We start from the raw sequence: 15,406 nt of genomic DNA on the forward strand, positions 1-15,406 counted from the left end.
CAAAAATATTTAAAAAAAATAAAAAATTATTATTTTAATATGTTTTGAAATAAAAAACACTTTGAAAAATAACTGCTATAATACTTTCAAATACTCTTTTACATTTATTTTTTTTCTTATTTGAATATGTAATTTAAGATAATCCTAACAAAACATCTATTTCATAACAATAATAATAATAACTAACAAAACATCTATTTCATAACAATAACAATAACGAGGAGGAGGAGGAAAAGGAGGCCCTACTTTTTACATGGTCCTCCACTCATTTTCACTTGCTACTTTTACCACTACGTTGTTTGTCCTGGTACTTCAACGTCTATGGATTAAAATTTTACAGGCCTATACTTATCTACTTTTGCTGGGCTACATCTTGTACTACTGAGGTAAGTATTATTTCGACGCAGATTTATCAGCTTGTCGCCCAAGTAGGTACTTTACAAAGCCCAGGTCCAGATTTTGAAAAACGTAAAGAGTTTATGCTTCGACGACGGTTGATCACATAACCATCTTCTTTTCACGTACCTCACACGGCCACACGTAATGCATATCCATGGTAAAACTTCTCACTTTCCTCTCGTATCCTTTTTGGGAGCAGCTGGATAAAGCTGTCAGCAAGGTAACAAGGACAAAAGACAGCATTTCACTGCTGGCTACTATGCCTCAAGGACATGTTTGCCGTCCACGCATCGAAGGCTACACGGTACAGGAAGCACATTTTGTGGCCATCCATGAAAGATCCTAGAAAAAGACGAGCACAACCTAGTTAGCAAAAGCAGTCATGTTTTTTCGAGCGGTTTACACGTACGAATGGACCCTCCCAGGTGCATAGTTGGCATCGAAAGGAGCTTGATTGGATATGGAGTCGCAGATTCCCGCCATGCAACAGTCACTTGACAGTTCCCAGATACTCAACTGATATGGAAGGAAGGACAAAGCCTCGTATTCCTGTAAAAGAGGGACAGGTGGGCAAAAAGACTATTTCCAATATCACTTTAGTTAAACAATGTGGAAAAATTTCGATACTGATGGATTTTGTGTTTCAAAAAAAATTTAATTTTTTATTTTTTATTTTTTTCATTTTAAATTATTATTTTTTATGTTTTTAAATATATGCTATGCTATAAATAATTTTTAAAAAATAAAAAATTTATTTTATTTTAATATATTTTCAAACTAAAAAATATTCTAAAAAACAATTATTACCGTAATTCAAATAACTGCACGCAAAAAATAATGAGAAGCGAAGATGTTGCCGACATAAGGACATCCCGTGGGCAAAAAAACAAAAAAACGAGTCTGGATGTGGAGATTTTGAAGATTTGGATGGGTACAGTAAAAGATAGATTTATTATGACAGTGAAACTAGGTTTTAATCAAACAAAATCCTGAATTAATCATTTTTATTCACATGAATGAATAAATGTAAGAATAATAAAAATGTGAAAATTATATAAAACATTTACAATAAAAACAAAACAGATATTTTATTTTTATTGAATAATAATGATCATTTTTTTTAAAATAAACAATCTTCATATTATGTTAATATATAATTAATCATAAACTAATTATTAATAATACCATAAAAAAAACCTCTAACGTTCTTGAATACTATGCCTTATTGTATAATTACTTAAAAATTATTTTAATACATTAATTTTTAAAAATTATTCTAATTTCTTAAAATAAAACAAAATAAAGTTAAAGGCTATTTAACATATAGTTCTTGCGTGCATAGATTTAACAGGTCAAATCCCCTCACCTAGCATCACTATAAGATTTTATAGTTTTATTAACGAAAATATTTCATCAGTTTATGATTCTAACTTCATGGTATTTCTTTTACTTATGAAATTCCTGATGGCAAACATCCATCGGCTTTTCTTTCCTCGGTAATATCTAATTTTATCGTTACATTTGTTGGTAAAACAATTGTCGATATTTTACAGACGGAAATTGCACGCCAAAAAAAATCTCACTTGAAATATACCAAAAAAATTATTTTGTCGATGATAATGACATATCTAGTAAATATGTTTTAGCTCTCAATTAAATGCTGACATCTTATATCCTTCGGTAAAGTTGTCAGTGAGTGTGTGAAATGTTGACAGAATTTATCCTTCAGTAAATTCATCGGTGATTATGACATTTACATCAAGCTATTGTGAAATGCCTATGGAAATACTCTTTCTGTAAATTTATTGTTGATATTGGCATTTCCCGCTCTCTGTCAAATGTCGACGGATACATTCTGTAGGTAAATCCATTCTGTAGGTAAATCCCCCAGTGATTATTTTTAAATATTTTTTAAAAACTTATTTAGAATAAATAATATAAAATTAAATAAATTAATATTAAAAAAATAAATTATGCAAATAAACTTTTTATTAAACATCAAAAACAAAAAAATAAAGTTAAATAATATTCATTACAAATTAAATGTGTTTAAAAAAAATATTAAATTAACATAATGGTGGAGCTGGAGGAGGAGGCTAGTTGTTATATGGAGGCACACATGTATCACTATTCTATGATGCCATGTTCATAATCATTTGGCGAAGTTGTTCATAATTCGCTGAGAGTTGCTCGATTTTCTCAATGAGATAAGTTGTGTGTTCATAAGTCGCCAATAAGTGCTCATATTTTTTGGTGAGTTGAGTCATGTGTTGCTGCAATACTACAAACTCCTTAGATTAGGTGCTCAATATTAATTCGGAGCTTCCAACGGTTGAGACACTACGAGTTGCCCGCAAGTTCTCGTCTATAGTGTTGGAAAGCCCTTGCACCTGATTTTTATCAGGTCCACCGAACGATCCTAGCTCCTTCCATAAATTCTGATTGAAATCTGGATGGGTCAAAGGATCGTCCCCGTATCTCTCCCTTAATCGGCTATTATAGATCTCCTGAAAATGAGAAAAGAAATCATCATATTCAATTCAATAAAAATAATAACCTACAAAATAAAATGGTGGAACAAACATACCACAAAGTGTTGAGTATGATTGTTAATGAACTGTTGCGCTCTGTACAAACATACCACAAAGTGTTGAGCATGATTGTTAATGAACTGTTGCGCCCTCTTTTGGTAGTCTTGACTCCGCACGTGCGTTTCAACAAACAATTTCATTGGGCTCAGCTCACGTCTAAAAAACATAGCTTGTAATGAAAAAAAATTAACTAAGTAATAAACAAACAATTTCATTGGGCTCAGCTCACATCTAAAAAGCATAGCTTGTAATGAAAAAAAAATTAACTAAGTAATAACAAATTATTTAATAATATATTTCATTTAAATTAATCTTATCATCAGTTTCACATGTGCAGCAAATGGATCGGAGCTGCTGGTGTGCGTTGTCATCAAGCCATGAATTGACTCATTTCAGCTGCCAAAACCGGGCTGTGAGCATCATGTGAACCGCTCATACATCATGTGCTCAAGATATTACGACCATGTATCTATTAGGATGTATAGCGGATTGAAATCCCTTCAAACAGCCACGTCATTCCAGCCTTGGAGATCCTTATCTTTTGCTTTTTTTATTTTATTTTATGTGTTTCATACCAAAAATCATGCAACCTACTTTCATAGTAAGAAATTAGATTTTGAAACATAAATTTTTTTCTTAAAAAAATCTTGTATTGTTTTCGATGTTACCTAGTTGCTGTGTGATTTTCCCACACCCTCCTCACAATAGTGTCATACGCACTGACACGACTAAAAGATTGATGTCTTCTCCCAAGTTTTTCTGTGTATAAATAATTAATTTTAACTAAAAATGATAATTTATTTACAATTATATTAATAATTTATTATAAATAAGTTGGAAATTAGAAATTAACATCAACCTCAAATCTATCAAACCATGCATCAATTTGAGGTATCCATTCAAGATGTCTGGATACCTGACTCTATTGAAATAATGCAATCTCCATCAATGATTTAAACGTCGATGATATTACTCTAGCAGCCTCAATGTTTGTGAACTTGAAAATAAATTAAATTAATGAAATATTAATTAGTTGTTCATAAATTATGTGATAATTAAAAAAAAACTAAAACCAAAACAAACTTACATTAAAAGATCATCTTTCCACTGTGCCTCGTACTTGCGGGTGAATTGATTCTGTTATGAATGCACACCGGCTTTGCACTGTGAAATGCGCTCGAAAAGGCAACATCGGGTAACGACGCAGGTGCCTCTTCTTGACTGACATCTAAGACATGTCATCCTAGCTCTTAGAAGAACTAACTGTGACCATATATGAGCGGCGAGCTGTTGATTTCATTCTACGCATCTATATAATTTTATACAAATAATTATATAATTAAATTCAATTGTTAAAAAAAATTCGGTAGCACCTCCCATATACTGGAGATTACCTAAACTTTTTAAACCTACAAATATTGACAATAGCCACAACCAATTGAAAATAAGGTTCATGCTAGAAGTTCTAGAGTTCTAATTTTTCTCTGTTGGGTTATTCTTATCTCATAATATAGGTCACGAGTTTATTAGGATATCTAAGTCTTTTAGTACTCCATAAACAGTATTCAAATTAATATTTGATTGGAAATTTAAGGACAATATCTAAAACTTTAATCTTCAATGTCTCCACTTCATGGAGCATTGAAGAGGTAATTATATCTTTATTTGACTACCACAATTATAAATTCAACGAAGAACAACTAAAATTTGTAAAGTTCTAAGGATTTTAATATATACATACATGCCAAATAAAGTTCTAATTTCATTGCCAAAAAATGTATTCATATATATTCAATTACTAATTACAAGCTAAATTCAACAATAACAATTAAAAGTAATGGAGATACATAACAAAAATAACAATAGATAAAACAAAGAACAAATAAAAAATAAAATCTTAAAGCAAATGAAAAATAGGAAGTGCATACCTTTTAATTTGTTGAAGATTGAATTAAAGATTACAAGCAAAAAACACAAAAATCTTGAAGGAAATAAAAGGAAAAAACAAAACTTCAAAATGAAGCAAATGAAAAAATTACTTGAATCTAATTACATTACCAAATAATTTATTCATATATATTCAATTACTAATTAAAAGCTAAATTCAATAATAAAAATTAAAATTAATGGAACTAAATAAAAAAAATAACAATAGATAAAACAAAGAACAAATAAAAAAATAAAATCTTAAAGCAAATAAAGAAGAGGAAGTGCACACCTTTTAATTTACTGAAGATTGAACTAAAGATTACAAGCCAAAAAAACAGAGCTCTTGAAGAAAAAGAAAGGAAAAAATGAAACTCTGAAATGAAGAGACGAAAAATGAACTAACATTTATAGCAAAATTTTACTGACAGACTTACTGATGGACCATTAAATAATAGTAAATTTAATTGATTCCGTTAGTGATGTTTCAAAAATTCATTGGTAAATTTTGAATTTCACACCAAAAATTTTAATTACCCTTCATATTTTTCACGGTTTGTTAGTAATTTCATCGATCAACTAATGCGATCACATATGCATTTAATGCCCCTCCCTTTGAAATTCACATTGTCTGTCAGTGATTTTGTCAGTAATAGTGACCTGCCGATAAAATACCGATGAATTGGAATTCATCCACAATGTTGTTAGTGATAAAATGGCTATTGTGAAATGCCAACGGACTGTAATCCATCCATAAAGTCATCGGTGATGGTTGTCACATTTCTAGTGTGGCTACTGTGAAATGCCAACGGATGGAAATCCATCTGCAAAGTCATCGGTGATGGTTGTCGCATTTCCAATAAAGCTGCTGTGAAATGTCGACAGATAGTACTCCATCTGTGAAGTCGTCCATGATGGTTGTGGCATTTCCAATGAGGCTACTAAGAAATGTCGATGGACAAGAATCCGTCCGCAAAGTTATCGATGATGGTTGTGGCATTTCCAGTAACACTACTGTGAAATACGGATGGAATTGAAACCGTCCGCAATGTCGTCGATGATTGTGGCATTTCCAATAATATTTTTTAAACTCTCTGTGAAATGTCGGTGGAAGGTAGTTGACACGATAAGTCATTGGTGATTATGGCATTTCTAGTAAATATTTTTCAACTCTATAAAATACCGACACACTATAAGGCCATCGGCATGGATGTCAGTGATAGTGCATTGTACGTGAAAGATATGTTTGTATTGCTTATTTACCTTCTTGCAAACACTTAAATGATAAAATATACATCGCACAAAACAATAACAACAATGCTTAAACAATACATGCTTATAAAATAAATATTTCATGTTACAAAATATATCATTTATAATATATATTACATGGAAAAAATATTTTACACATAGCTTCATTATGATAGTTAGTCAGAATTTTCTTTTTCATCGTCCTCAATTGAATAGTCATTACCTTCATCAGAATTTTTAATATGGATATCATCATCTTCATCAACATTTGCTTATCTATTAGAGTTCGAAACAACATTTAACTCTACTTCAACATCAACAAGACTATCATTGAAAACATGAAAATTTAAATTTTCTTCCAAGTCAATCAAAGGAGCAACTTGATATAGTTCAACCAACTCACAACTTGAAAGACTTTATCTCGCACACTTGTGTCTTCGTTCTCATCCTAAACAACCTCAACATGACCCTTGGGTTTCATTTTTTAAAGGATAACTAATCAACTCTTGATTGATCCTTTCTAAAAAAAAAAGTGTATGTATAACAAACTTGTTGATATTGCTTTGTGAAAACAAAGATATCATTTTAAGTTGATTTTGATCAGACCATAGTGTGGATCAACTCTGATTTCTCTATCATTCGTGTCATACCAATAACATTTGATTAAAAACACTATATTTTGTTTCCTATGATATTGCAGTTCAACGACTCTTCTAATCTACCATAGTAGTCAACTTCTAACTCACTACTAGTCGATCTCTTAACACAAACACCATTGGTGTATGTCTTTCTTTCATACCTCACTACTAGTCGATCTCTTAACACAAATACCATTGGTGTATGTCTTTCTTTCATACCTATATTCTTCATTATAGAACACATATCTGTTGATAAAATACCCATTGTAGCATTTAACCTTTCTTTCAGGACCCAAACTTAGTGAAGACAATGACTTAGCAGCACTCCTTCCCATTTGATAAACCTTATACATAATATACATCAATGAATAGTAAACGAGAATCTCGAATGACATGTATATAGTAATTTTACAAGTGATAATGAGTTTGTGATAGTATTTACATGTGTTCTAAACCATGTGACAAATTATTCATCTTGTAATTGAAAGATTTAAGATTCAGTTAGCTATGAGTTATTGGACAACAAATATTATCGATGTTGTCTATAAGTGATAATGAGTGTATGATATTGCAATATATAAATAGTATATTATTAACTATGTTTAATTAGTAGTACATATATATATACTTACTAAATAAAAGATCTCACCTCATCACAATTAAATAGAACTTAATTATGTGCTTGTTTGAACTCTATTTTCGACAAATATCTTCCTCTTAAGGTATTTTTAGGTGTGAGTTGACATGACCAAAAGATTGATGTGTTCTCACAAGTGCATAAGTAGTAATAAATAACCTGGCAGGACTAGGATCAAATTACAGGGAGGTTAACTATATAAATTATAAATAACAACAACAACAACAAAGAGAGCTTTGATATGTGATATTAATAAAAGGATTAAATAATAATAAAAACAATTATCAAGGTTAGAGGATCCACTACTTGTATTCAAATAAGTAAAGTATAAACTCTTATTACTCAACTAGAAACCACACACAAAGGAGGTTCCAATCGAATTATAAATTGTTAACATGATTACATTAGTTATCTTATTTGAATAATGTTAATACTTGTAAATGTTATCAGGTATTCATGATTATAACTTATGTTAACAACAACTCAAGTTCCTTTTATAGCACAAGTGTCAGTTATAAATATAGTTGGGCTATGAAAATGCCAATTATTTGTTGTATCAAGTATTATACAACACAAATCTAAATTAACTATTTAACAAGCAAAGTATTAAAAGTGAACAAGATAACAACTACAAAACATTTTAGTATCAAACATTAAGGTTCATGTTGAGTTTATACTGTACTTATTCTTACACCATTAATGTAACCTTTTCACCTTGACGTGATAAACTTAGTTAAACATAATGAAAAAGAGAAACATAAATAAATAAGATAAAAATATAAATAAGATAAAAGTAAACTAAGCAAAGAAAGGAAAATAAGAAGTATAAACAATAGATTAATATAAGAAAAACTTAAGTATTATAATAAAGAGACAACAAGAACATGATTTTGATCTGAAACCACGATGCCTAAATGCATGATAAATGCCTCTTTTTATAGGCTAAAATTAAAAACTATTGATTTGTTGACTAATTATTGAGTAGGTGACCATATCTTTACTTGGTGATAATCCTTATCCTCTTGTCTGAACAAAACATCATTGCTAATATTAGAATTTTGATAGATTTAAATCATGAAAGTTTTAAAAAATTATCCCAGCTTTTCAGAAAAAAAAAAAATTGAGGTCATTTAGACTTTTAGAACTGGAGATATAGGCTGAACACTGAACAATGTCTGGGTTGCAGGACAGATTTAAACATCTCTACTATTGCTAAGATTTGGACTTCCAAATAGCAAAATTCAATCTTACCTTCCCATGAATGTTTTAGGCCTATATCTTAGCTTTCCATCCATATAGAGCAAACTTAAATCAAAGATCTACAACTCCAAATATGACTCAATGACCGAACAGTGTTTCAATTTGGACAAAACCAGCATATCTTTTCTAAGCTTCATCCTTGTACCAGCATATCTTTTCTAAGCTTCATCCTCGTTTTGTCTTCTAAATTTCAGTAGTTGAATTCATCAATCAATCCTTTGATTTATATGATAGGCCTGCATTTAAAATGAACATCTACCATAAATTAAAGGTATCTTATAGTATCAGACTTATTATTATAAAACATACTTTAGTTAAAGAGTTATTGATATTTTAAGCGGAAAATGATGATATAACACCTTGATAGAAAAATACTTTTAAGTACTAATCATCGGTTGTCCAAGATTGGAGAATATTGACAAATTCCCACTAGAGGGCACTTTGTTACCGTCATCATGCCGTGGAACACGATTGATTCTCGTTCTCAGGTAATGTTCGAAAAAAGTACAAGATAAATATTGAAATCTCCTCAACAATATAGGCCTCACATATCGAAGCCTCAACATGCATCTTATTCTTAACTTTTTTATTGAGATTGAATAAATACCTGTATTGACTAATCAAATATTTTCAATTAAGAAAAACAAATAAAATACTTTTATATGTGAATTACATTGCAACTGTAATATCTAACTGTTCGAATGGGTATATCCATCTATACTGAACCGGTCCTCTAACTTTTGTCTTGAATGGTAGATGTATGGGGAGATGCTCTATTGAGTCAAAAAATAATGGAGGGTGTCATAACCTAATTCTGGGTTATTCCACAAAAATCATTTTTTCTTCAAAATAAAAATAAAAAGTAATAATAAAAGTTGGCAACATAGAGAAAGCAAATCGGGGAATTAAGCTGTAATTTTAGATAAAATTCAAGGCCTAATTATACCTTATTATGCCCAAAAATGAAGAAAAAATACAAATTCAAGGTCAAATTAAATGATCATTAGATGAATTTGCATAAAAATTAAGTCAAAGGACATAAGAATTTTAATTATACCTTATTTGCATAAAAAATTTTAATAGGCTAATTTGATTTAATCATGAGCCAAATTAAATTTTAATTATGTTTAAGAATTAATTTAGGTGCAATTAAAGGATTTAATTAAGTGCAAGGACTTAATTATACTTTAAATAGATCAAATTAATTTTATTTTGAGCTTAATTGGTGAAAAATAAGTTTGGGAGCCTAATTTGAGCTTAATTGAGATGATTGAAATTTTAAGAGATCAAATTTAATTTTTACCTAGTTAATTGATTAAAATTAAAGGCTTAATTGCATTAAATAAAAAAAGTTTAGGGTCAATTAGGGTTCAATTGAAAGCAATTAAAAGAGGAAGGACTGAAATGAACTTTGGCCAAAAACAGAACTCAGCACTATTGATTCTCTTCATTTTTTTCTGAAAAAAGTTGATCTGGCTACCTATTTTGCAGCTGTATTTAATGTACCTAACATCAACCAAATTTAACAAATCTTGCATGAAAATAATCATCTGCACTTTCTCTATAACCCGATGTGATCCATTCAAGCTAAATGACAACACATCAACACTAGTGACAACCTAAAAAGACCACCTAAGACAGCCTTTTTCTGTGGATTTGAAAACTCAGGATACTTACTTTGAACTAACAATTTGGATCCTTCCTAACTGAATCAAGGGCTAAAATTTTTTCCTGATATAGACAAGATTGCCCTTTTCACTACATATAAATAGAGGTGGATTTCATGGTCTGAGAGAGAGGAAAATCAGGTTCAAAGTCAACCAAAAAACCAGCCACCCCTTTGTTTTTCTCCTTTTCTTTTCTGCAATAGGTCCTCTCACTTCTTTCCCACTCCATCGTGGCCTTCAGCCATCACCACCCTCATCACCTGTCTTCCAACCATTAACTTTACCACAGAAACCTTTCCCCTGCAGCAACAGACAATTTACTAGTGGTAGAGTAGCCATCGCGTCTCTCTCCTCTCCTCTTTCTCCCCTCTGCAGATTTATTCTGTTTCTTCCTCTTCTTCCTCTTCTAGCTGCAGCCACTCCAACCAACTCGGGCAACCACCTCCACCGTCGTTTCCACCATTAGCTTCAAGTCGTCCTCCCTCGCCAGCCAGCCATCACCACCACACTAGGTGGTCTACTTCCCTTGCTTCGCCTTCGTCTTCCCGTAGTTCCAGTGGTACTTCCCTTGCTTCGCCTTCGTCTTCCCGCAGTTCTAGTGGATAAAAAAATAAAAAAATAAAAAAATAAAAATCCTTTAAAAAGAATTGTAATTTTCAAATATATTTTTCTAACAATTTTTTTTATAATAACAAGTTATATATTTACACTTTAAAATACAAATTTGGTATTAAAATACTTGGTTTTATCCGAAATACTTCAAAAATAAAATTCAAAACATTTTAAAAAAAATCTCAAATTTTGTTAAATCAATTTCCCTTTACACACACACATTGTTTTCATGCATACGCCCAAATCCTAAATTGTTTTCAAATATATTGTTCATAAAAAAACAAAAATTACATCTTTTTCATGTTTAAAAAAATCCAAAACTGAATATCATAACAAGTTTATGATTATCTATTAGGATTTGGCCAACATGTCAAAAAAATTTAATATTTATGGGGTTTAAAATTATACGATAAAGTACACCTGAAATATTGAATATACAAGTTCACACACACACACACACACACATTTTTTTCATGCATACGCCCAAATCCTAAATTTTTTTTAAATATATTGTTCATAAAAAAACAAAAATTACATCTTTTTCATGTTTAAAAAAATCCAAAACTGAATATCATAACAAGTTTATGATTATCTATTAGGATTTGGCCAACATGTCCAAACAATTTAATATTTATGGGGTTTAAAATTATACGATAAAGTACACCTCAAATATTGAATATACAAGGTGTAAATAAATGCGTTGTTAAAATTCAGATTTTAGAATGGTTAGGATTTAACCAAATAAGATAGAAACTTTCTCATAAAGAGAGATTTTTCTTGAACCTTACAAAAAGCCAACGAATAGAAACCCGACTTAGAAAAAGAACAATCCAATAACAGTGCAGCTTACTATAGGTAGAGTGCACTGGGAGTGATGCGTCTTCCCCTTGCACAACCAATCCTTTACCCAGACTCTCACAGACTATAGATTCTTAGTGAACATAATAGTAGGTAGCGACTTCTAAACATTAACCATAATTCTATGATTAAATTCACAAATCCTTCTTAACACACCACACCTCATATAGGAGGCATGACAAAAGCCTTTGTTGTTGTCAGACGACGTCGCGACGCTCGCGACTCCACGACAGAGGGAATGTCATCTCAAGTTTGCATAGTGTCTCGATGATATTCATTTCAAGCCTCTCAATATGATCAACATTTAACTGGCTAGAACATATATCTCTAAAGAAATGACTGATCTCCATGAATGCATCTCATATCTCCTTTGGCAACAAATGATGAAAAGTTAATGGGATTAGTGTTTGCATAAACATATGGCAGTCATGACTCTCCATTCTATATAAACTGCATTCCTCTATATTAACCAGCCTTGATATGTTCGAGGCATATCCATAAAAAAAAATATAGACTCTTAAGCCATTTATAGATTAGTAGTTGTGCATTTTTCTCTAACATGAAGCTTGATCTTGGATTTACAACCTGTGACCCATCACAAACTAACTTCATATTTTTATGGTAACATAACATAGTTATATTTAATCTAGCCTTAATGTTGTCCCTTGTCTTTCCCTTCACATCCATGACGGTGTTGAAAATGTTCTCAAACATGTTCTTTTCAATATGCATGACATCAAGGTTATAGCGGAGTAGATTGGTCTTCCAATAAGGAAGTTCCTAAAAGATACTTTGCTTTACCTAATTATTGATCAAACCAAAACCAGAAAACTTTTGCTTACTTGATTGAAGACCAAACACAATATCACCGTACTCTAATACAACATCATGCAATTCTTCACTAGGAAGACACGGGGATGCAACATCCTTTTCAACTCTATCATCACAAAAATCTTTTTTGTTCCTTATATACTTATGATTTGGTGGCAAGAAACAACGATGACAGTCAAGAAAAGAAGTTTTACATCTATTTGTTAGAGTGAATGCCTTGTTGTTTTCCATGCAATATGAACATACTAGTTTTCCATACGTTCTCCATCCAGAAAGCATTCCATAAGCTGGAAAATCATTGATAGTCCACCTCAAAGCCACCTTCATAACAAAATTCTATTTCCTCAAAATATCATAAGTCAAAGCTCTAGAGGATCAGAATTGCACCAACTCATCAATCAATGGTCGAAGACAAACATCTATATTCTGATCCGGGCTGCTCAGACTGGGTATGACAGTAGATAAAAATATGAACTTCGACCTCATACACATTTACAGTGGCAAGTTATAATAAACCTTGAGTATGACCGGCCAACAAGAATAAGGAGCAGCAAATAACTCAAATGGGTTAAATCCATTTGTATACAACCCAAAACACACGTTTCATGATTCAACTGAAAAGAGATGATGCACACCGTTAAAGTGTCTTTATGCTTTGCATCAGAAACATCCACCATCACTCCATCAACTGCATCATGTGATTGGTGTCATATCATGTGCTTAGCAGTTCTTGGTGATATGAATAATCTTTGCAGTCTAGGCGTGATTGAGAAGCATATAAGTTTTTTATATAACACTAGAGTCTTTTTTGGGTTTGTAACGGGAATGCTCACATGTCATGCACTCGTTTAGCTCAGTATTTTTTAAGGTAATATAGCATACAGAAGATAGGACACATGTCAATTTTCTGGCATCCTAAACCAAGGGGTTTCATTATGGACTTCGCAACATAGAAGTTCTCTTTCAGCCTATTCCCTTTAGGTAAAATGTTTCTCACCCATTCAATAATTTTATCATGTCTGGCCTCACTCAACCCGTGATCTAACTTAATGTTAAACACATATGTTACGGCTGATAATTTACTATGGTTCGTGTAGCCATCCTATAATGGTTCGTCAAAATTTTTCAACAAATCAAAAAACCTAATTGTATCTGCATTAGGTTCTTTTACGATTGGAGATTGACTAGCATTGTTTTGATTCAATCTCATTGCATCTATAATCATATTCCTGTAAGGATTAGTATTGTCATTTGTCATTTTATGCACATTGCTAACAGTAAAAGTTGACTCAACCACCCTTTCTCTCGTGCTTTTATTATGAATAAATACTCCTCCGTTACCAACTTCAATAATTCTCCATAAACCTTTTGTGTAAAAGATGCATCATTACAACATCTGGATGCATATACTTTTTATTTTGACACTTCTTACATAGAGACCTAATACCACCTCTAACAAAATTTATGGGAGTAGATGCTGCAAAATTAATAAAACCCTGAACCCCGTTACAATAATCCATCCTCCATAATTCTTGGGGTGAATTTTGATATATACATGAATAATTATTTGTGACTTCTATCGAACCTTTATAAAATTATGATGACAACATGTATTAATTAACTATGTTAATTAAATAAATTTGCAAAAATATTGGTTTACCTCGAAATTATCCAACAAACTAATTACAACTTTTCATAAATATTAAATATTTATTATCAATTATCAACATCCATACAAATTAATACATATAAATTTACAAAAGTTACAACTTCGCAATACCATTGATAAAAATTAAAACGGGCCCATTAAAAAAGTTATTAATTATTTTAAAATAACACATGTAATTCAGTAATTCAATAAATTTTCAACAATTTACAAACAAATATAATTTTACAAAATCTAAAACAAACCATAACAAGTACAAAATTATACATTCATATACTACAAGTTTGTTTGAGAAATAATAATAAAACATGTACATATACTCAAAAAATACATATAATAAAAAACAATATACAAGTTTGTTTGAGAAATAATAATAAAGCATGTACATATACTCACAAAATACATATAATAAAAAAAAAATCTACATTTAAATGTTGAAATGTTAAAAAATAGAATTACTTACAAAAAATGATAAAATTCACCGATAAATCAGAACACGAATGATTTAATCACAAAACTTAAAGAAATATGACATACAGTGAGAAGAGGGACATTTTTTTTTTTAGAGGGGCTGGTTGTTTGCAATAGGGGAGAGTTGGGATGGGAAAAAAAAAGGAGAAATTGGGAGGAGAGAGTCAGTAGAGTGGTCATATATTAACTTTTACTGATGGAATCACTAATAGACTACTTCGGTCTACGATTTTGTTGGCTATTCTGACAGTGAATCGGTCATGTCACTATACGAAGCTGTTGGTTTGAATCCCTCAGTTATCCTGTCTGTAAAATCACCCGCAAAAACTTTCATGTTAGCGAATCATCTTTTTTTTTTAATTTTGAATTTTTCATCTGTAATTTCATAGGTATATATTGACCGAAGTAGTGCATCGAAATATGCTGATGGAATTACAGACGAAAAATATGGAATCGGCAATTATGACTGCAAATTACTAACAGAAGTATTTTGTCGGTAATGTTGTTGGTATTAAGCAAATTTTTGATAGTGCATTCGTTTTTCTTTTAAATGGATGAATGATACATTATTTAACCTGATTATATATATATATATATAT

At 31.0% G+C, this 15,406-nt stretch overlaps 1 long non-coding RNA gene across 1 annotated transcript in view; it reads left to right on the plus strand.

Moving 5' to 3' along the window:
• The first annotated feature begins 2,461 nt into the window (after positions 1-2,461).
• LOC105141535 (uncharacterized) overlaps positions 2,462-15,406 on the plus strand; it is a 15,568-nt gene continuing 2,623 nt past the window's right edge. Inside the window, exons 1-2 of the long non-coding RNA XR_845406.1 lie at positions 2,462-2,476; positions 8,425-8,427. This is a non-coding gene — a long non-coding RNA (uncharacterized LOC105141535). The remainder of the gene's footprint in view (positions 2,477-8,424; positions 8,428-15,406) is intronic.

The sequence above is a fragment of the Populus euphratica genome, unplaced genomic scaffold (assembly GCF_000495115.2).
Source record: "Populus euphratica unplaced genomic scaffold, PopEup_1.0 scaffold124.1, whole genome shotgun sequence".
Lineage (NCBI taxonomy): Eukaryota > Viridiplantae > Streptophyta > Magnoliopsida > Malpighiales > Salicaceae > Populus > Populus euphratica.